Here is a 20,094-nt window from a genome sequence, read left to right on the forward strand (position 1 = left end):
TTCAGAATTTAAGAAAACTATAAAACAAAGAAATATTACGCGTTAGATTGAAAGGAATCTGGAGATTTTTAGGTAATAATAAGTAGATATAAAAAGTTACATCGCCCCAGTGTGGATTCGAACCACCAACCTTTCGGTTAACAGCCGAACGCGCTAACCGGTTGCGCCACGAAGGCAGGTGCCGACAGTTTTTCACAACATACAATGGATTGTCTCAAGTTTACAGAATTTCAGAAAACTATAAAACAAAGAAATATTACTCGTTAGATTGAAAGGAATCTGGAGATTTTTAGGTAATAATAAGTAGATTTAAAATGTGACATCGCCCCCGAGCGGATTACAGACACCAACCTTTCGGTTAACACCCGAACGCGCTAACTGGTTTCGCCACAAATGCAGGTGACGACAGTTTTTCAGAACATACAATTGATTGTCTAAAGGTCTCAACATGTTAGAAAACTATAAAACAACGAAATATTACTCGTTAGATTGAAAGCAATCTGGAGATTTTGTGGTAATAATAAGTAGATTTAAAATGTGACATCGCCTACGGGTGGATTCGAACCACCAAACTTTCGGTTAACAGCGAATGCGCTAACCGGTTTCGTCACGAAGGAAGGTAAGGACGGTTTTTCAGAACACACAATTGATTTTCTCAATTTTGGAATCCAAGAAAACTATAGAACAACGAAATATTACTCGTTAGATTGAAAGGAATCCGGAGATTTTTAGGTAATAATAAGTCGGTATAAAACGTTACATTGCCCCCGGGTGCATTCGAACCACCAAGCTTTCGGTTAACAGCCGAACGCGCTAACCGGTTGGGCCACGAAGGAAGGTGACGGCAGTTTTTCAGCACATACAATTGATTGTCTCAAGTTTTCAAAATTTAAGAAAACTATAAAGCAACGAAATATTACTCGTTAGATTGAAAGGAATCTGGAGATTTTGAGGTAATAATCAGGAGATTTAATATTTGACATCGCCCCCGAGTGGAAAGTAACCACTAAGCTTTCGGTTAAAAGCCTTCTTGGTGCACCCGATGAACAGCCTACCGCGCTAACCGGTTGCGCCACGAAGGCAGGTTACGACAGTCGTATAGAATATACAATAGATTGCCTCAAGTTTGCAAAATTGAAGAAAACTATGAAACAAAGAAATGTTACTCGTTAGATTGAAAGGAATCTTGAGATTGTTAGGTAGTAATTAGTAGATTTAAAATGTGAAATCGCCCCCTTGTTGATTCGAACCACCACTCTTTCGGTGAACAGCCGAACGCTCTAAACAGTTGCGCTACGAAGGCGGGTTAGGACAGTGTTTCAGAAAATACAATTGATTGTCTCCAGTTTTTAAAATTTAAGAAAACTATAAACCAACGAAATATTACTCGTAAGATTGAAAGGAATCTGGAGATGTTTAGGTGTTAATAAGTAGATTTAAAATGTGACATCGCGCCTGGGTGGGTTGGAACCACCAACCTTTCAGTTGACAGTTGAACGCGCTAACCGGTTGCGCCACGAAGGCAGGTGACGACAGTTTTTCACAACATACAATTGATTGTCTCAAGTTTTACGAATTTAAGAAAGCTATAAAACAACGAAATATTACGCGTTAGATTGAAAGGAATCTGGAGATTGTTAGGAAATAATAAGTAGATATAAAAGGTGACATCGCCCCCGGGTGGATTCGAACCACCAACCTTTCGGTTAAGAGCCGACCGCGCTAACCGGTTGCGCCACGAAGGCAGGTGGCGACAGTTTTTCACAACATAAAATTGATTGTATCAAGTTTTCAGAATTTCAGAAAACTATAAAACAAAGAAATATTACTCGTTAGATTGAAAGGAATCTGGAGATTTTTAGGTAATAAAAAGTAGATTTAAAATGTGACATCGCCTTGAGATGATTCGAACCACCAACCTTTCGGTTAACAGCCGAACGCGCTAACCGGTTGCGCCACGAAGGCTGGTGACGACAGTTTTTCACAACATAAAATTGATTGTCTCAAGTTTTCAGAATTTAAGAAAACTATAAAACAAAGAAATATTACGCGTTAGATTGAAAGGAATCTGGAGATTTTTAGGTAATAATAAATAGATACAAAATGTGACATCGCCCCCGGGTTGATTCGAACCACCAACCTTTCGGTTAACAGCCGAACGCGCTAACCGGTTGCGCCACGAAGGCAGATGACGACAGTTTTTCAGAACATACAATTGATTGTCTCAAGTTTTCAGAATTTCAGAAAACTATAAAACAACGAAACATTACTCGTTAGATTGAAAGGAATCTGGAGATTTTTAGGTAATAATAAGTAGATATAAAATGTGACATCGCCCCCGGGTTGATTCGAACCACCAACCTTTCAGTTAACAGCCGATAATAAGTCGGTATAAACCGGTTGCGCCACGCAGGCAGGTATAAACCGGTTGCGCCACGCAGGCAGGTGACGGCAGTTTTTCACAACATACAATTGATTGTCTAAAGTTTACAGAATTTCAGAAAACTATAAAACAAAGAAATATTACTCGTTAGATTGAAAGGAATCTGGAGATGTTTAGGTAATAATAAGTAGATATAAAATGTGATATCGCCCCCGGGGTGGATTCGAACCACCAACCTTTCCGTTAAAAGCCGAACGCGCTAACCGGTTGCGCCACGAAGGCAGGTGACGACAGTTTTTCACAACATAAAATTGATTGGCTCAAGTGTTCAGAATTAAAGAAAACTATAAAACAAAGAAATATTACGCGTTAGATTGAAAGGAATCTGGAGATTTTTAGGTAATAATAAGTAGATATAAAAAGTTACATCGCCCCAGTGTGGATTCGAACCACCAACCTTTCGGTTAACAGCCGAACGCGCTAACCGGTTGCGCCACGAAGGCAGGTGACGACAGTTTTTCACAACATAAAATTGATTGTCTCAAGTTTTCAGAATTTCAGAAAACTATAAAACAACGAAATATTACTCGTTTGATTGAAAGGAATCTGGAGATTTTTAGGTAATAATAAATAGATATAAAATGTTACATCGCCCACGGGTTGATTCGAACAACCAACCTTTCGGTTAACAGCCGAACGCGCTAACCGGTTGGGCCACGAAGGAAGGTGACGACAGTTTTTCCGAACATATCATTGATTGTCTCAAGTGTTCAAAATTTAAGAAAACTATAAAACAACGAAATATTAATCGTAAGATTGAAAGGTATCTGGGGATTTTTAGGTAATAATAAGTAGATTTAAAATGTGAAATCGCCCCCGGGTGGATTCGAACCACCAACCTTTCGGTTAACAGCCGAAAGCGCTAGCCGGTTGCGCCACGAAGGCAGGTGGCGACAGTTTTTCACAACAAAAAATTGATTGTCTCAAGTTTCAGAATTTCACAAAACTATAAAACAACAAAATATTACTCGTCAGATTGAAAGGAATCTGGAGATTTTTAGGTAATAATAAGTAGATTTAAAATGTGACATCGCCCACGGGTCGATTCGAACCACAAACCTTTCGGTTAACACCCGAACGCGCTAACTGGTTTCGCCACAAATGCAGGTGACGACAGTTTTTCAGAACATACAATTGATTGTCTAAAGTTCTCAAAATGTTAGAAAACTATAAAACAACGAAATATTACTCGTTAGATTGAAAGCAATCTGGAGATTTTTTGGTAATAATAAGTAGATTTAAAATGTGACATCCCCAACGGGTGGATTTAAACCACAAAACTTTCGGTTAACAGCGAATGCGCTAACCGGTTTCGTCACGAAGGAAGGTGAGGACGGTTTTTCAGAACACACAATTGATTTTCTCAATTTTGGAATCCAAGAAAACTATAGAACAACGAAATATTACTCGTTAGATTGAAAGGAATCCGGAGATTTTTAGGTAATAATAAGTCGGTATAAAACGTTACATTGTCCCCGGGTGGATTCGAACCACCAAGCTTTCGGTTAACAGCCGAACGCGCTAACCGGTTGGGCCACGAAGGAAGGTGACGGCTGTTTTGCAGCACATACAATTGATTGTCTCAAGTTTTCAAAATTTAAGAAAACTATAAAGCAACGAAATATTACTCGTTAGATTGAAAGGAATCTGGAGATTTTGAGGTAATAATCAGGAGATTTAATATGTGACATCGCCCCCGAGTGGAAAGTAACCACTAAGCTTTCGGTTAAAAGCCTTCTTGGTGCACCCGATGAACAGCCTACCGCGCTAACCGGTTGCGCCACGAAGGCAGGTGACGACAGTCGTATAGAACATACAATTGATTGCCTCAAGTTTGCAAAATTGAAGAAAACTATGAAACAAAGAAATGTTACTCGTTAGATTGAAAGGAATCTTGAGATTGTTAGGTAATAATTAGTAGATTTAAAATGTGAAATCGCCCCCTTGTTGATTCGAACCACCACTCTTTCGGTCAACAGCCGAACGCTCTAAACAGTTGCGCTACGAAGGCGGGTTAGGACAGTTTTTCAGAAAATACAATTGATTGTCTCCAGTTTTTAAAATTTAAGAAAACTATAAACCAACGAAATATTACTCGTAAGATTGAATGGAATCTGGAGATGTTTAGGTGTTAATAAGTAGATTTAAAATGTGACATCGCGCCTGGGTGGGTTGGAACCACCAACCTTTCAGTTGACAGTTGAACGCGCTAAACGGTTGCGCCACGAAGGCAGGTGACGACAGTTTTTCGCAACATACAATTGATTGTCTCAAGTTTTACGAATTTAAGAAAACTATAAAACAACGAAATATTACGCGTTAGATTGAAAGGAATCTGGAGATTTTTAGGTAATAATAAGTAGATATAAAAGGTGACATCGCCCCCGGGTGGATTCGAACCACCAACCTTTCGGTTAACAGCCGAACGCGCTAACCGGTTGCGCCACGAAGGCAGGTGGCGACAGTTTTTCACAACATAAAATTGATTGTCTCAAGTTTTCAGAATTTCAGAAAACTATAAAACAACGAATTATTACGCGTTAGATTGAAAGGAATCTGGAGATTTTTAGGAAATAATAAGTAGATTTAAAATGTGACATCGCCCCGAGCGGATTCGAACCACCAACCTTTCGGTTTACAGCCGAACGCGCTAACCGGTTGCGCCACGAAGGCAGGTGACGACAGTTTTTCACAACATAAAATTGATTGTCTCAAGTTTTCAGAATTTCAGAAAACTATAAAACAACGAAATATTACGCGTTAGATTGAAAGGAATCTGGAGATTTTTAGGTAATAATAAATAGATATAAAATGTGACATCGCCCCCGGGTTGATTCGAACAACCAACCTTTCGGTTAACAGCCGAACGCGCTAACCGGTTGCGCCACGAAGGCACGTGACGACAGTTTTTCAGAACATACAACTAATCGTCTCAATTTTTCAGAATTTCAGAAAACTATAAAACAAAGAAATATTACGCGTTAGATTGAAAGGAATCTGGAGATTTTTAGGTAATAATAAGTAGATTTAAAATGTGACATCGCCACCGGGTGGATTCGAACCACCAACCTTTCGGTTAACAGCCGAAAGCGCTAACCGGTTGCGCCACGAAGGCAGGTGACGACAGTTTTTCACAACATACAATGGATTGTCTCAAGTTTACAGCATTTCAGAAAACTATAAAACAAAGAAATATTACTCGTTAGATTGAAAGGAATCTGGAGATTTAAGTAGATATAAAATGTGACATCGCCCCCGAGCGGATTACAGACACCAACCTTTCGGTTAACAGCCGAACGCGCTAACCGGTTGCGCCACGAAGGCAGGTTACGGCGGTTTTTCACAACATAAAATTGATTGTCTCAAGTTTTCAGAATTTCAGAAAACTATAAAACAACGAAATATTACTCGTTAGATTGAAAGGAATCTGGAGATTTTTAGGTAATAATAAGTAGATTTAAAATGTGACATCGCCCCCCGGTGGATTCGAACCACCAACCTTTCGGTTAACAACCGAACGCGCTTACCGGTTGCGCCACGAAGGCAGGTGACGACAGTCTTTCACAACATAAAATTGATTGTCTCAAGTTTTCAGAATTTAAGAAAACTATAAAACAACGAAATATTACGCGTTAGATTGAAAGGAATCTGGAGATTTTTAGGCAATAATACGTAGATATAAAAGGTGACATCGCCCCAGGGTGGATTCGAACCACCAACCTTTCGGTTAACAGCCGAACGCGCTAACCGGTTGCGCCACGAAGGCAGGTAACGACAGTTTTTCACAACATACAATTGATTGTCTAAAGTTTACAGAATTTCAGAAAACTATAAAACAAAGAAATATTACTCGTAAGATTGAAAGGAATCTGGAGATTTTTAGGTAATAATAAGTAGATATAAAATGTGACATCGCCACCGGGTGGATTCGAACCACCAACCTTTCGGTTAACAGCCGAAAGCGCTAACCGGTTGCGCCACGAAGGCAGATGACGACAGTTGTTCAGAACATACAATTCATTGTCTCAAGTTTTCAGAATTTCAGAAAACTATAAAACAACGAAACTTTACTCGTTAGATTGAAAGGAATCTGGAGATTTTTAGGTAATAATAAGTAGATATAAAATGTGACATCGCCCCCGGGTTGATTCGAACCACCAACCTTTCAGTTAACAGCCGAACGCGTTAACCGGTTGCGCCACGAAGGCAGGTGACGACAGTTTTTCACAACATACAATTGATTGTCTAAAGTTTACAGAATTTCAGAAAACTATAAAACAAAGAAATATTACTCGTTAGATTGAAAGGAATCTGGAGATTTTTAGGTAATAATAAGTAGATATAAAATGTGATATCGCCCCCGGGGTGGATTCGAACCACCAACCTTTCGGTTAACAGCCGAACGCGCTAACCGTTGACGCCACGAAGGCAGGTGACGACAGTTTTTCACAACATAAAATTGATTGGATCAAGTTTTCAAAATTTAAGAAAACTATAAAACAAAGAAATATTACGCGTTAGATTGAAAGGCATCTGGAGATGTGTAGGTAATAATAAGTAGATATAAAAGGTTACATCGCCCCAGTGTGGATTCGAACCACCAACCTTTCGGTTAACAGCCGAACGCGCTAACCGGTTGCGCCACGAAGGCAGGTGCCGACAGTTTTTCACAACATACAATGGATTGTCTCAAGTTTACAGCATTTCAGAAAACTATAAAACAACGAAATATTACGCGTTAGATTGAAAGGATTCTGGAGATTTTTAGGTAATAATAAGTAGATATAAAATGTGACATCGCCCGCGGGTGGATTCGAACCACCAACCTTTCGGTTAACAACCGAACGCGCTAACCGGTTGCGCCACGAAGGCAGGTGACGACAGTCTTTCACAACATACAATTGATTGTCTCAAGTTTTCAGAATTTAAGAAAACTATAAAACAACGAAATATTACGCGTTAGATTGAAAGGAATCTGGAGATTTTTAGGTAATAATACGTAGATATAAAAGGTGACATCGCCCCAGGGTGGATTCGAACCACCAACCTTTCGGTTAACAGCCGAACGCGCTAACCGGTTGCGCCACGAAGGCAGGTAACGACAGTTTTTCACAACATAAAATGGATTGTCTCAAGTTATCAGAATTTAAGAAAACTATTAAACAAATAAATATTACGCGTTAGATTGACAGGAATCTGGAGATTTTTAGGTAATAATAAGTAGATATAAAATGTGACATCGCCCCCGGGGTGGATCCGATCCACCAACCTTTCGGTTAACAGCCGAACGCGCTAACCGGTTGCGCCACGAAGGCAGGTGACGACAGTGTTTCACAACATAAAATTGATTGTCTCAAGTTTTCAGAATTTCAGAAAACTATACAACAACGAAATATTACGCGTTAGATTGAAAGGAATCTGGAGATTTTTAGGTAATAATAAGTAGATTTAAAATGTAACATCGCCCCCGGGTGGATTCGAACCACCAACCTTTCGGTTAACAGCCGAACGCGCTAACCGGTTGCGTCACGAAGGCAGGTGACGACAGTTTTTCACACCATAAAATTGATTGTCTCAAGTTTTCAGAATTTAAGAAAACTATAAAACAACGAAATATTACGCGTTAGATTGAAAGGAATCTGGAGATTTTTAGGTAATAATAAGTAGATATAAAAGGTGACATCGCCCCAAGATGGATCGAACCACCAACCTTTCGGTTAACAGCCGAACGCGGTAACCGGTTGCGCCACGAAGGCAGGTGACGACAGTTTTTCACAACATACAATGGATTGTCTCAAGTTGACAGAATTTCAGAAAACTATAAAACAAAGAAATATTACTCGTTAGATTGAAAAGAATCTGGAGATATTTAGGTAATAATAAGTAGATTTAAAATGTGGCATCGCCCCCGAGCGGATTACAGACACCAACCTCTCGGTTAACAGCCGAACGCGCTAACCGGTTGCGCCACGAAGGCAGGTGACGACAGTTTTTCACAACATACAATGGATTGTCTCAAGTTTTCAGAATTAAAGAAAACTATAAAACAAAGATATATTACGCGTTAGATTGAAAGGAATCTGGAGATTGTTAGGTAATAATAAGTAGATATAAAATGTGACATCGCCCACTGGTGGATTCTAACCACCAACCTTTCGGTTAACAGCCGAAGGCGCTAACCGGTTGCGCCACGGATGCTGGTGAGACAGTTATTCAGAACATACAATTGATTGTCTCAAGTTTTTAGAATTTCAGAAAACTGTAAAACAAAGAAATATTACGCGTTAGATTGAAAGGAATCTGGAGATTTTTAGGTAATAATAAGTAGATTTAAAATGTCTCATCGCCCCCGAGTGGATTCGAACCACCAACCTTTCGGTTAACAGCCGAACGCACTAACCGGTTGCGCCACGAAGGCAGGTGACGACAGTTTGTCACAACATACAATTGATTGTCTCAAGTTTTCAGAATTTTAAACAACTATAAAACAAAGAAATATTACGCGTAAGATGTAAAGGAATCTGGAGATTTTTAGGTAATATTAAGTAGATATTAAATGTGACATCGCCCCCGGGTCTATTCGAACCACCAACCTTTCGGTTAACAGCCGAACGCGCTAACCGGTTGCGCCACGAAGGCAGGTGACGACAGTTTTTCACAACATAAAATTGATTGTCTCACGTTTTCAGAATTTCAGAAAACTATACAACAACGAAATATTACGCGTTAGATTGAAAGGAATCTGGAGATTTTTAGGTAATAATAAGTAGATTTAAAATGTGACATCGCCCCCGAGCGGATTCGAACCACATACCTTTCGGTTAACAGCCGATCGCGCAAACCGGTTGCGCCACGATGGCAGGTGAAGACAGTTTTTCACAACATAAAATTGATTGTCTAAAGTTTTCAGAATTTAAGAAAACTATAAAACAACGAAATATTACGCGTAAGATGTAAAGGAATCTGGAGATTTGTAGGTAATAATAAGTAGATATAAAATGTGATATCGCCCCCGGGTGGATTCGACCCACCAACCTTTCGGTTAACAGCCGAACGCGCTAACCGGTTGCGCCACGAAGGCAGGTGACGACAGGTTTTCACAACATAAAATTGATTGTCTCAAGTTTTCAGAATTTAAGAAAACTATAAAACAAAGCAATATTACGCGTTAGAGTGAAAGGAATCTGGAGATTTTTAGGTAATAATAAGTAGATATAAAATGTGACATCGCCCCCGGGTGGATTCGAACCACCAACCTTTCAGTTAACAGCCGAACGCGCTAACCGGTTGCGCCACGAAGGCAGGTGACGACAGTTTTTCAGAACATACAATTGATTGTCTCAAGTTTTTAGAATTTAAGAAAACTATAAAACAAAGAAATATTACGCGTTAAATTGAAAGGAATCTGGAGATTTTTAGGTAATAATAAGTAGATATAAAATGTGACATCGCCCCCGGGTGGATTCGAACCACCAACCTTTCGGTTAACAGCCGAACGCGCTAACCGGTTGCGCCACGAAGGCAGGTGACGACAGTTTTTCACAACATACAATTGATTGTCTCAAGTTTTCAGAATTTAAGAAAACTATAAAACAAAGAAATATTACGCGTTAAATTGAAAGGAATCTGGAGATTCTTAGGTAATAATAAGTAGATATAAAATGTGACATCGCCCCCGGGTGGATTCGACCCACCAACCTTTCGGTTAACAGCTAAACGCGCTAACCGGTTTCGCCACGAAGGCAGGTGACGACAGTTTTTCACAACATACAATTGATTGTCTCAAGTTTTCAGAATTTAAGAAAACTATAAAACAAAGAAATATTACGCGTTAAATTGAAAAGAATCTGGAGATTTTTAGGTAATAATAAGTAGATATAAAATGTGCCATCGCCACCGGATGGATTCGAACCACCAACCTTTCGGTTAACAGCCGAACGCCCTAACCGGTTGCGCCACGAAGGCAGGTGACGACAGTTTTTCACAACATAAAATTGATTGTCTCAAGTTTTCAGAATGTCAGAAAACTATAAAACAACGAAATATTACGCGTTAAATTGAAAGGAATCTGGAGATTTTTAGGTAATAATTAGTAGATACACAAGGAGACATCGCCCCAGGGTGGATTCGAACCACCAACCTTTCGGTTAACAGCCGAACGCGCTAACCGGTTGCGCCACGAAGGCAGGTGACGACAGTTTTTCACAACATACAATGGATTGTCTCAAGTTTTCAGAATTTAAGAAAACTATAAAACAAAGAAATATTACGCGTTAGATTGAAAGGAATCTGGAGATTTTTAGGTAATAATAAGTAGATATAAAATGTGACATCGCCCCCGGGGTGGATTCGAACCACCAACCTTTCCGTTAACAGCCGAACGCGCTAACCGGTTGCGCCACGAAGGCAGGTGACGACAGTTTTTCACAACATAAAATTGATTGGCTCAAGTTTTCAGAATTTAAGAAAACTATAAAACAAAGAAATATTACGCGTTAGATTGAAAGGAATCTGGAGATTTTTAGGTAATAATAAGTAGATTTAAAATGTGACATCGCCTACGGGTGGATTCGAACAACCAAACTTTCGGTTAACAGCGAATGCGCTAACCGGTTTCGTAACGAAGGAAGGTAAGTACGGTTTTTCAGAACACACAATTGATTTTCTCAATTTTGGAATCCAAGAAAACTATAGAACAACGAAATATTACTCGTTAGATTGAAAGGAATCCGGAGATTTTAAGGTAATAATAAGTCGGTATAAAACGTTACATTGCCCCCGGGTGCATTCGAACCACCAAGCTTTCGGTTAACAGCCGAACGCGCTAACCGGTTGGGCCACGAAGGAAGGTGACAGCAGTTTTTCAGCACATACAATTGATTGTCTCAAGTTTTCAAAATTTAAGAAAACTATAAAGCAACGAAATATTACTCGTTAGATTGAAAGGAATCTGGAGATTTTGAGGTAGTAATCAGGAGATTTAATATGTGACATCGCCCCCGAGTGGAAAGTAACCACTAAGCTTTCGGTTAAAAGCCTTCTTGGTGCACCCGATGAACAGCCTACCGCGCTAACCGGTTGCGCCACGAAGGCAGGTGACGACAGTCGTATAGAACATACAATTGATTGCCTCAAGTTTGCAAAATTGAAGAAAACTATGAAACAAAGAAATGTTACTCGTTAGATTGAAAGGAATCTTGAGATTGTTAGGTAGTAATTAGTAGATTTAAAATGTGACATCGCCCCCTTGTTGATTCGAACCACCACTCTTTCGGTGAACAGCCGAACGCTCTAAACAGTTGCGCTACGAAGGCGGGTTAGGACAGTTTTTCAGAAAATACAATTGATTGTCTCCAGTTTTTAAAATTTAAGAAAACTATAAACCAACGAAATATTACTCGTAAGATTGAAAGGAATCTGGAGATGTTTAGGTGTTAATAAGTAGATTTAGAATGTGACATCGCGCCTGGGTGGGTTGGAACCACCAACCTTTCAGTTAACAGTTGAACGCGCTAACCGGTTGCGCCACGACGGCAGGTGACGATAGTTTTTCACAATATAAAATTGATTGTCTCAAGTTTTCAGAATTTCAGAAAACTATAAAGCAACGAAATATTACTCGTTAGATTGAAAGGAATCTGGAGATTTTGAGGTAATAATCAGGAGATTTAATATGTGACATCGCCCCCGAGTGGAAAGTAACCACTAAGCTTTCGGTTAAAAGCCTTCTTGGTGCACCCGATGAACAGCCTACCGCGCTAACCGGTTGCGCCACGAAGGCAAGTGACGACAGTTTTTCCGAACATATCATTGATTGTCTCAAGTGTTCAAAATTTAAGAAAACTATAAAACAACGAAATATTAATCGTTAGATTGAAAGGTATCTGGAGATTTTTAGGTAATAATAAGTAGATTTAAATTGTGAAATCGCCCCCGGGTGGATTCGAACCACCAACCTTTCGGTTAACAGCCGAAAGCGCTAGCCGGTTGCGCCACGAAGGCAGGTGGCGACAGTTTCTCACAACAAAAAATTGATTGTCTCAAGTTTCAGAATTTCACAAAACTATAAAACAACAAAATATTACTCGTCAGATTGAAAGGAATCTGGAGATTTTTAGGTAATAATAAGTAGATTTAAAATGTGACATCGCCCACGGGTCGATTCCAACCACCAACCTTTCGGTTAACACCCGAACGTTCTAACTGGTTTCGCCACAAATGCAGGTGACGACAGTTTTTCAGAACATACAATTGATTGTCTCAAGTTCTCAAAATGTTAGAAAACTATAAAACAACGAAATATTACTCGTTAGATTGAAAGCAATCTGGAGATTTTTTGGTAATAATAAGTAGATTTAAAATGTGACATCGCCTACGGGTGGATTCGAACCACCAAACTTTCGGCGAATGCGCTAACCGGTTTCGTCACGAAGGAAGGTGAGGACGGTTTTTCAGAACACACAATTGATTTTCTCAATTTTGGAATCCAAGAAAACGATAGAACAACGAAATATTACTCGTTAGATTGAAAGGAATCCGGAGATTTTTAGGTAATAATAAGTCGGTATAAAACGTTACATTGCCCCCGGGTGGATTCGAACCACCAACCTTTCGGTTAACAGCCGAACGCGCTAACCGGTTGGGCCACGAAGGAAGGTGACGGCAGTTTTGCAGCACATACAATTGATTGTCTCAAGTTTTCAAAATTTAAGAAAACTATAAAGCAACGAAATATTACTCGTTAGATTGAAAGGAATCTGGAGATTTTGAGGTAATAATCAGGAGATTTAATATGTGACATCGCCCCCGAGTGGAAAGTAACCACTAAGCTTTCGGTTAAAAGCCTTCTTGGTGCACCCGATGAACAGCCTACCGCGCTAACCGGTTGCGCCACGAAGGCAGGTGACGACAGTCGTATAGAACATACAATTGATTGCCTCAAGTTTGCAAAATTGAAGAAAACTATGAAACAAAGAAATGTTACTCGTTAGATTGAAAGGAATCTTGAGATTGTTAGGTAGTAATTAGTAGATTTAAAATGTGAAATCGCCCCCTTGTTGATTCGAACCACCACTCTTTCGGTCAACATCCGAACGCTCTAAACAGTTGCGCTACGAAGGCGGGTTAGGACAGTTTTTCAGAAAATACAATTGATTGTCTCCAGTTTTTAAAATTTAAGAAAACTATAAACCAACGAAATATTACTCGTAAGATTGAAAGGAATCTGGAGATGTTTAGGTGTTAATAAGTAGATTTAGAATGTGACATCGCGCCTGGGTGGGTTGGAACCACCAACCTTTCAGTTGACAGTTGAACGCGCTAACCGGTTGCGCCACGACGGCAGGTGACGACAGTTTTTCACAATATAAAATTGATTGTCTCAAGTTTTCAGAATTTCAGAAAACTATAAAGCAACGAAATATTACTCGTTAGATTGAAAGGAATCTGGAGATTTTAAGGTAATAATAAATAGATATAAAATGTGACATCGCCCCCGGCTTGATTCGAACAACCAACCTTTCGGTTAACAGCCGAACGCGCTAACCTGTTGCGCCTCGAAGGCACGTGACGACAGTTGTTCAGAACATACAAGTAATCGTCTACATTTTTCAGAATTTCAGAAAACTATAAAACAAAGAATTATTACGCGTTAGATTGAAAGGAATCTGGAGATTTTTAGGTAATAATAAGTAGATTTAAAATGTGACATCACCACCGGGTTGATTCGAACCACCAACCTGTCAGTTAACAGCCGAACGCGCTAACCGGTTGCGCCACGAAGGCAGGTGACGACAGTTTTTCACAACATACAATTGATTGTCTAAAGTTTACAGAATTTCAGAAAACTATAAAACAAAGAAATATTACTCGTTAGATTGAAAGGAATCTGGAGATTTTTAGGTAATAATAAGTAGATTTAAAATGTGACATCGCCCTGAGCGGATTCGAACCACCAACCTTTCGGTTAACAGCCGAACGCGCTAACCGGTTGCGCCACGAAGGCAGGTGGCGACAGTTTTTCACAACATAAAATTGATTGTCTCAAGTTTTCAGAATTTCAGAAAACTATAAAACAACGAAATATTACGCGTTAGATTGAAAGGAATCTGGAGATTTTAAGGTAATAATAAATAGATATAAAATGTGACATCGCCCCCGGCTTGATTCGAACAACCAACCTTTCGGTTAACAGCCGAACGCGCTAACCGGTTGCGCCACGAAGGCACGTGACGACAGTTGTTCAGAACATACAAGTAATCGTCTCAATTTTTCAGAATTTCAGAAAACTATAAAACAAAGAATTATTACGCGTTAGATTGAAAGGAATCTGAGATTTTTAGGTAATAATAAGTAGATTTAAAATGTGACATCACCACCGGGTTGATTCGAACCACCAACCTGTCAGTTAACAGCCGAACGCGCTAACCGGTTGCGCCACGAAGGCAGGTGACGACAGTTTTTCACAACATACAATTGATTGTCTAAAGTTTACAGAATGTCAGAAAACTATAAAACAAAGAAATATTACTCGTTAGATTGAAAGGAATCTGGAGATTTTTAGGTAATAATAAGTAGATATAAAATGTGATATCGCCCCCGGGGTGGATTCGAACCACCAACCTTTCGGTTAACAGCCGAACGCGCTAATCGGTGACGCCACGAAGGCAGGTGACGACAGTTTTTCACAACATAAAATTGATTGGCTCAAGTTTTCAAAATTTAAGAAAACTATAAAACAAAGAAATATTACGCGTTAGATTGAAAGGAATCTGGAGATTTGTAGGTAATAATAAGTAGATATAAAAGGTTACATCGCCCCAGTGTAGATTCGAACCACCAACCTTTCGGTTAACGGCGTAACGCGCTAACCGGTTGCGCCACGAAGGCAGGTGCCGACAGTTTTTCACAAAATACAATGGATTGTCTCAAGTTTACAGCATTTCAGAAAACTATAAAACAAAGAAATATTACTCGTTAGATTGAAAGGAATCTGGAGATTTTTACGTAATAATAAGTAGATATAAAATGTGACATCGCCCCCGAGCGGATTACAGACACCAACCTTTCGGTTAACAGCCGAACGCGCTAACCGGTTGCGCCACGAAGGCAGGTGACGACAGTTTTTCACAACATAAAATTGATTGTCTCAAGTTTTCAGAATTTCAGAAAACTATAAAACAACGAAATATTACGCGTTAGATTAAAAGGAATCTGGAGATTTTTAGGTAATAATAAGTAGATTTAAAATGTGACATCGCCCCCGGGTGGAGTCGAACCACCAACCTTTCGGTTAACAGCCGAACGCGCTAACCGGTTGCGCCACGAAGGCAGGTGACGACAGTCTTTCACAACATAAAATTGATTGTCTCAAGTTTTCAGAATTTAAGAAAACTATAAAACAACGAAATATTACGCGTTAGATTGAAAGGAATCTGGAGATTTTAAGGTAATAATAAGTAGATATAAAATGTGACATCGCCCCCGGGGTGGATTCGAACCACCAACCTTTCGGTTAACAGCCGAACGCGCTAACCGGTTGCGCCACGAAGGTAGGTGACGACAGTTTTTCACAACATACAATGGATTGTCTTAAGTTTACAGAATTTCAGAAAACTATAAAACAAAGAAATATTACTCGTTAGATTGAAAGGAATCTGGAGATTTTTAGGTAATAATAAGTAGATATAATATGTGATATCGCCCCCGGGGTGGATTCGAACCACAAACCTTTCCGTTAACAGCCGAACGCGCTAACCGGTTGCGCCACGAAGGCAGGTGACGACAGTTTTTCACAACATAAAATTGATTGGCTCAAGTTTTCAGAATTTAAGAAAACTATAAAACAAAGAAATATTACGCGTTAGATTGAAAGGAATCTGGAGATTTTTAGGTAATAATAAGTAGATATAAAAAGTTACATCGCCCCAGTGTGGATTCGAACCACCAACCTTTCGGTTAACAGCCGAACGCGCTAACCGGTTGCGCCACGAAGGCAGGTGCCGACAGTTTTTCACAACATACAATGGATTGTCTCAAGTTTACAGAATTTCAGAAAACTATAAAACAAAGAAATATTACTCGTTAGATTGAAAGGAATCTGGAGATTTGTAGGTAATAATAAGTAGATTTAAAATGTGACATCGCCCCCGAGCGGATTACAGACACCAACCTTTCGGTTAACAGCCGAACGCGCTAACCGGTTGCGCCACGAAGGCAGGTGACGACAGTTTTTCACAACATAAAATTGATTGTCTCAAGTTTTCAGAATTTCAGAAAACTATAAAACAACGAAATATTACTCGTTAGATTGAAAGGAATCTGGAGATTTTTAGGTAATAATAAGTAGATATAAAATGTTACATCGCCCACGGGTTTATTAGAACAACCAACCTTTCGGTTAACAGCCGAACGCGCTAACCGGTTGGGCCACGAAGGAAGGTGACGACAGTTTTTCCGAACATATCATTGATTGTCTCAAGTGTTCAAAATTTAAGAAAACTATAAAACAACGAAATATTAATCGTAAGATTGAAAGGTATCTGGGGATTTTTAGGTAATAATAAGTAGATTTAAAATGTGAAATCGCCCCCGGGTGGATTCGAACCACCAACCTTTCGGTTAACAGCCGAAAGCGCTAGCCGGTTGCGCCACGAAGGCAGGTAGCGACAGTTTTTCACAACAAAAAATTGATGTTCTCAAGTTTCAGAATTTCACAAAACTATAAAACAACAAAATATTACTCGTCAGATTGAAAGGAATCTGGAGATTTTTAGGTAATAATAAGTAGGTTTAAAATGTGACATCGCCCACGGGTCGATTCGAACCACAAACCTTTCGGTTAACACCCGAACGCGCTAACTGGTTTCGCCACAAATGCAGGTGACGACAGTTTTTCAGAACATACAATTGATTGTCTAAAGTTCTCAAAATGTTAGAAAACTATAAAACAACGAAATATTACTCGTTAGATTGAAAGCAATCTGGAGATTTTTTGGTAATAATAAGTAGATTTAAAATGTGACATCGCCTACGGGTGGATTTGAACCACAAAACTTTCGGTTAACAGCGAATGCGCTAACCGGTTTCGTCACGAAGGAAGGTGAGGACGGTTTTTCAGAACACACAATTGATTTTCTCAATTTTGGAATCCAAGAAAACTATAGAACAACGAAATATTACTCGTTAGATTGAAAGGAATCCGGAGATTTTTAGGTAATAATAAGTCGGTATAAAACGTTACATTGCCCCCGGGTGGATTCGAACCACCAAGCTTTCGGTTAACAGCCGAACGCGCTAACCGGTTGGGCCACGAAGGAAGGTGACGGCAGTTTTGCAGCACATACAATTGATTGTCTCAAGTTTTCAAAATTTAAGAAAACTATAAAGCAACGAAATATTACTCGTTAGATTGAAAGGAATCTGGAGATTTTGAGGTAATAATCAGGAGATTTAATATGTGACATCGCCCCCGAGTGGAAAGTAACCACTAAGCTTTCGGTTAAAAGCCTTCTTGGTGCACCCGATGAACAGCCTACCGCGCTAACCGGTTGCGCCACGAAGGCAGGTGACGACAGTCGTATAGAACATACAATTGATTGCCTCAAGTTTGCAAAATTGAAGAAAACTATGAAACAAAGAAATGTTACTCGTTAGATTGAAAGGAATCTTGAGATTGTTAGGTAATAATTAGTAGATTTAAAATGTGAAATCGCCCCCTTGTTGATTCGAACCACCACTCTTTCGGTCAACAGCCGAACGCTCTAAACAGTTGCGCTACGAAGGCGGGTTAGGACAGTTTTTCAGAAAATACAATTGATTGTCTCCAGTTTTTAAAATTTAAGAAAACTATAAACCAACGAGATATTACTCGTAAGATTGAATGGAATCTGGAGATGTTTAGGTGTTAATCAGTAGATTTAAAATGTGACATCGCGCCTGGGTGGGTTGGAACCACCAACCTTTCAGTTGACAGTTGAACGCGCTAAACGGTTGCGCCACGAAGGCAGGTGACGACAGTTTTTCGCAACATACAATTGATTGTCTCAAGTTTTACGAATTTAAGAAAACTATAAAACAACGAAATATTACGCGTTAGATTGAAAGGAATCTGGAGATTTTTAGGTAATAATAAGTAGATTTAAAATGTGACATCGCCCCGAGCGGATTCGAACCACCAACCTTTCGGTTTACAGCCGAACGCGCTAACCGGTTGCGCCACGAAGGCAGGTGACGACAGTTTTTCACAACATAAAATTGATTGTCTCAAGTTTTCAGAATTTCAGAAAACTATAAAACAACGAAATATTACGCGTTAGATTGAAAGGAATCTGGAGATTTTTAGGTAATAATAAATAGATATAAAATGTGACATCGCCCCCGGGTTGATTCGAACAACCAACCTTTCGGTTAACAGCCGAACGCGCTAACCGGTTGCGCCACGAAGGCACGTGACGACCGTTTTTCAGAACATACAACTAATCGTCTCAATTTTTCAGTATTTCAGAAAACTATAAAACAAAGAAATATTACGCGTTAGATTGAAAGGAATCTGGAGATTTTTAGGTAATAATAAGTAGATATAAAAGGTTACATCGCCCCAGTGTGGATTCGAACCACCAACCTTTCGGTTAACAGCCGAACGCGCTAACCGGTTGCGCCACGAAGGCAGGTGCCGACAGTTTTTCACAACATACAATGGATTGTCTCAAGTTTACAGCATTTCAGAAAACTATAAAACAAAGAAATATTACTCGTTAGATTGAAAGGAATCTGGAGATTTTTAGGTAATAATAAGTAGATTTAAAATGTGACATCGCCCCCGAGCGGATTACAGACACCAACCTTTCGGTTAACAGCCGAACGCGCTAACCGGTTGCGCCACGAAGGCAGGTGACGACAGTTTTTCACAACATAAAATTGATTGTCTCAAGTTTTCAGAATTTCAGAAAACTATAAAACAACGAAATATTACTCGTTAGATTGAAAGGAGTCTGGAGATTTTTAGGTAATAATAAGTAGATATAAAATGTTACATCGCCCACGGGTTGATTAGAACAACGAACCTTTCGGTTAACAGCCGAACGCGCTAACCGGTTGGGCCACGAAGGAAGGTGACGACAGTTTTTCCGAACATATCATTGATTGTCTCAAGTGTTCAAAATTTAAGAAAACTATAAAACAACGAAATATTAATCGTAAGATTGAAAGGTATCTGGGGATTTTTAGGTAATAATAAGTAGATTAAAAATGTGAAATCGCCCCCGGGTGGATTCGAACCACCAACCTTTCGGTTAACAGCCGAAAGCGCTAGCCGGTTGCGCCACGAAGGCAGGTAGCGACAGTTTTTCACAACAAAAAATTGATGTTCTCAAGTTTCAGAATTTCACAAAACTATAAAACAACAAAATATTACTCGTCAGATTGAAAGGAATCTGGAGATTTTTAGGTAATAATAAGTAGGTTTAAAATGTGACATCGCCCACGGGTCGATTCGAACCACAAACCTTTCGGTTAACACCCGAACGCGCTAACTGGTTTCGCCACAAATGCAGGTGACGACAGTTTTTCAGAACATACAATTGATTGTCTAAAGTTCTCAAAATGTTAGAAAACTATAAAACAACGAAATATTACTCGTTAGATTGAAAGCA

At 39.5% G+C, this 20,094-nt stretch overlaps 1 protein-coding gene and 41 non-coding genes across 42 annotated transcripts in view; all 42 read right to left on the bottom strand.

Moving 5' to 3' along the window:
* Window positions 1–20,094, bottom strand: part of LOC145261102 (neuropeptide FF receptor 1-like) — a 152,876-nt gene that overhangs the window by 38,933 nt on the left and 93,849 nt on the right. The gene's annotated exons all lie outside the window — the stretch shown is intronic.
* Trnan-guu (transfer RNA asparagine (anticodon GUU)) lies at window positions 103–176 on the bottom strand. Its single transcript has one exon. It is a non-coding gene; the product is annotated as a tRNA-Asn (tRNA).
* Trnak-cuu (transfer RNA lysine (anticodon CUU)) lies at window positions 1,672–1,745 on the bottom strand. Its single transcript has one exon. It is a non-coding gene; the product is annotated as a tRNA-Lys (tRNA).
* Window positions 2,113–2,186, bottom strand: Trnan-guu (transfer RNA asparagine (anticodon GUU)). Its single transcript has one exon. It is a non-coding gene; the product is annotated as a tRNA-Asn (tRNA).
* Window positions 2,591–2,665, bottom strand: Trnak-uuu (transfer RNA lysine (anticodon UUU)). The gene has a single exon. It is a non-coding gene; the product is annotated as a tRNA-Lys (tRNA).
* Trnan-guu (transfer RNA asparagine (anticodon GUU)) lies at window positions 2,813–2,886 on the bottom strand. The gene has a single exon. It is a non-coding gene; the product is annotated as a tRNA-Asn (tRNA).
* Window positions 3,255–3,328, bottom strand: Trnan-guu (transfer RNA asparagine (anticodon GUU)). The gene has a single exon. It is a non-coding gene; the product is annotated as a tRNA-Asn (tRNA).
* Window positions 4,823–4,896, bottom strand: Trnan-guu (transfer RNA asparagine (anticodon GUU)). The gene has a single exon. It is a non-coding gene; the product is annotated as a tRNA-Asn (tRNA).
* Trnay-gua (transfer RNA tyrosine (anticodon GUA)) lies at window positions 5,044–5,116 on the bottom strand. The gene has a single exon. It is a non-coding gene; the product is annotated as a tRNA-Tyr (tRNA).
* Trnan-guu (transfer RNA asparagine (anticodon GUU)) lies at window positions 5,264–5,337 on the bottom strand. Its single transcript has one exon. It is a non-coding gene; the product is annotated as a tRNA-Asn (tRNA).
* On the bottom strand, window positions 5,485–5,558 carry Trnan-guu (transfer RNA asparagine (anticodon GUU)). Its single transcript has one exon. It is a non-coding gene; the product is annotated as a tRNA-Asn (tRNA).
* Trnan-guu (transfer RNA asparagine (anticodon GUU)) lies at window positions 5,915–5,988 on the bottom strand. Its single transcript has one exon. It is a non-coding gene; the product is annotated as a tRNA-Asn (tRNA).
* On the bottom strand, window positions 6,136–6,209 carry Trnan-guu (transfer RNA asparagine (anticodon GUU)). Its single transcript has one exon. It is a non-coding gene; the product is annotated as a tRNA-Asn (tRNA).
* On the bottom strand, window positions 6,357–6,430 carry Trnan-guu (transfer RNA asparagine (anticodon GUU)). Its single transcript has one exon. It is a non-coding gene; the product is annotated as a tRNA-Asn (tRNA).
* Trnan-guu (transfer RNA asparagine (anticodon GUU)) lies at window positions 6,578–6,651 on the bottom strand. The gene has a single exon. It is a non-coding gene; the product is annotated as a tRNA-Asn (tRNA).
* On the bottom strand, window positions 6,799–6,873 carry Trnan-guu (transfer RNA asparagine (anticodon GUU)). The gene has a single exon. It is a non-coding gene; the product is annotated as a tRNA-Asn (tRNA).
* On the bottom strand, window positions 7,021–7,094 carry Trnan-guu (transfer RNA asparagine (anticodon GUU)). Its single transcript has one exon. It is a non-coding gene; the product is annotated as a tRNA-Asn (tRNA).
* Window positions 7,242–7,315, bottom strand: Trnan-guu (transfer RNA asparagine (anticodon GUU)). The gene has a single exon. It is a non-coding gene; the product is annotated as a tRNA-Asn (tRNA).
* Trnan-guu (transfer RNA asparagine (anticodon GUU)) lies at window positions 7,463–7,536 on the bottom strand. The gene has a single exon. It is a non-coding gene; the product is annotated as a tRNA-Asn (tRNA).
* Trnan-guu (transfer RNA asparagine (anticodon GUU)) lies at window positions 7,684–7,758 on the bottom strand. The gene has a single exon. It is a non-coding gene; the product is annotated as a tRNA-Asn (tRNA).
* Trnan-guu (transfer RNA asparagine (anticodon GUU)) lies at window positions 7,906–7,979 on the bottom strand. Its single transcript has one exon. It is a non-coding gene; the product is annotated as a tRNA-Asn (tRNA).
* On the bottom strand, window positions 8,788–8,861 carry Trnan-guu (transfer RNA asparagine (anticodon GUU)). Its single transcript has one exon. It is a non-coding gene; the product is annotated as a tRNA-Asn (tRNA).
* On the bottom strand, window positions 9,009–9,082 carry Trnan-guu (transfer RNA asparagine (anticodon GUU)). Its single transcript has one exon. It is a non-coding gene; the product is annotated as a tRNA-Asn (tRNA).
* Trnan-guu (transfer RNA asparagine (anticodon GUU)) lies at window positions 9,451–9,524 on the bottom strand. The gene has a single exon. It is a non-coding gene; the product is annotated as a tRNA-Asn (tRNA).
* Window positions 9,672–9,745, bottom strand: Trnan-guu (transfer RNA asparagine (anticodon GUU)). Its single transcript has one exon. It is a non-coding gene; the product is annotated as a tRNA-Asn (tRNA).
* On the bottom strand, window positions 9,893–9,966 carry Trnan-guu (transfer RNA asparagine (anticodon GUU)). Its single transcript has one exon. It is a non-coding gene; the product is annotated as a tRNA-Asn (tRNA).
* Window positions 10,335–10,408, bottom strand: Trnan-guu (transfer RNA asparagine (anticodon GUU)). Its single transcript has one exon. It is a non-coding gene; the product is annotated as a tRNA-Asn (tRNA).
* Trnan-guu (transfer RNA asparagine (anticodon GUU)) lies at window positions 10,556–10,629 on the bottom strand. The gene has a single exon. It is a non-coding gene; the product is annotated as a tRNA-Asn (tRNA).
* Trnan-guu (transfer RNA asparagine (anticodon GUU)) lies at window positions 10,777–10,851 on the bottom strand. The gene has a single exon. It is a non-coding gene; the product is annotated as a tRNA-Asn (tRNA).
* On the bottom strand, window positions 12,372–12,445 carry Trnan-guu (transfer RNA asparagine (anticodon GUU)). Its single transcript has one exon. It is a non-coding gene; the product is annotated as a tRNA-Asn (tRNA).
* Window positions 13,024–13,097, bottom strand: Trnan-guu (transfer RNA asparagine (anticodon GUU)). Its single transcript has one exon. It is a non-coding gene; the product is annotated as a tRNA-Asn (tRNA).
* Trnan-guu (transfer RNA asparagine (anticodon GUU)) lies at window positions 14,375–14,447 on the bottom strand. The gene has a single exon. It is a non-coding gene; the product is annotated as a tRNA-Asn (tRNA).
* On the bottom strand, window positions 14,595–14,668 carry Trnan-guu (transfer RNA asparagine (anticodon GUU)). Its single transcript has one exon. It is a non-coding gene; the product is annotated as a tRNA-Asn (tRNA).
* Window positions 15,036–15,110, bottom strand: Trnan-guu (transfer RNA asparagine (anticodon GUU)). The gene has a single exon. It is a non-coding gene; the product is annotated as a tRNA-Asn (tRNA).
* On the bottom strand, window positions 15,700–15,773 carry Trnan-guu (transfer RNA asparagine (anticodon GUU)). Its single transcript has one exon. It is a non-coding gene; the product is annotated as a tRNA-Asn (tRNA).
* Window positions 15,921–15,995, bottom strand: Trnan-guu (transfer RNA asparagine (anticodon GUU)). Its single transcript has one exon. It is a non-coding gene; the product is annotated as a tRNA-Asn (tRNA).
* Window positions 16,365–16,438, bottom strand: Trnan-guu (transfer RNA asparagine (anticodon GUU)). Its single transcript has one exon. It is a non-coding gene; the product is annotated as a tRNA-Asn (tRNA).
* Window positions 17,028–17,101, bottom strand: Trnan-guu (transfer RNA asparagine (anticodon GUU)). Its single transcript has one exon. It is a non-coding gene; the product is annotated as a tRNA-Asn (tRNA).
* On the bottom strand, window positions 18,596–18,668 carry Trnay-gua (transfer RNA tyrosine (anticodon GUA)). Its single transcript has one exon. It is a non-coding gene; the product is annotated as a tRNA-Tyr (tRNA).
* Trnan-guu (transfer RNA asparagine (anticodon GUU)) lies at window positions 18,816–18,889 on the bottom strand. The gene has a single exon. It is a non-coding gene; the product is annotated as a tRNA-Asn (tRNA).
* Window positions 19,037–19,110, bottom strand: Trnan-guu (transfer RNA asparagine (anticodon GUU)). Its single transcript has one exon. It is a non-coding gene; the product is annotated as a tRNA-Asn (tRNA).
* Trnan-guu (transfer RNA asparagine (anticodon GUU)) lies at window positions 19,700–19,773 on the bottom strand. The gene has a single exon. It is a non-coding gene; the product is annotated as a tRNA-Asn (tRNA).

Source organism: Euprymna scolopes, chromosome 37 (genome assembly GCF_053919585.1).
Source record: "Euprymna scolopes isolate OS-2025 chromosome 37, ASM5391958v1, whole genome shotgun sequence".
NCBI classification, from domain to species: Eukaryota; Metazoa; Mollusca; class Cephalopoda; order Sepiida; family Sepiolidae; genus Euprymna; species Euprymna scolopes.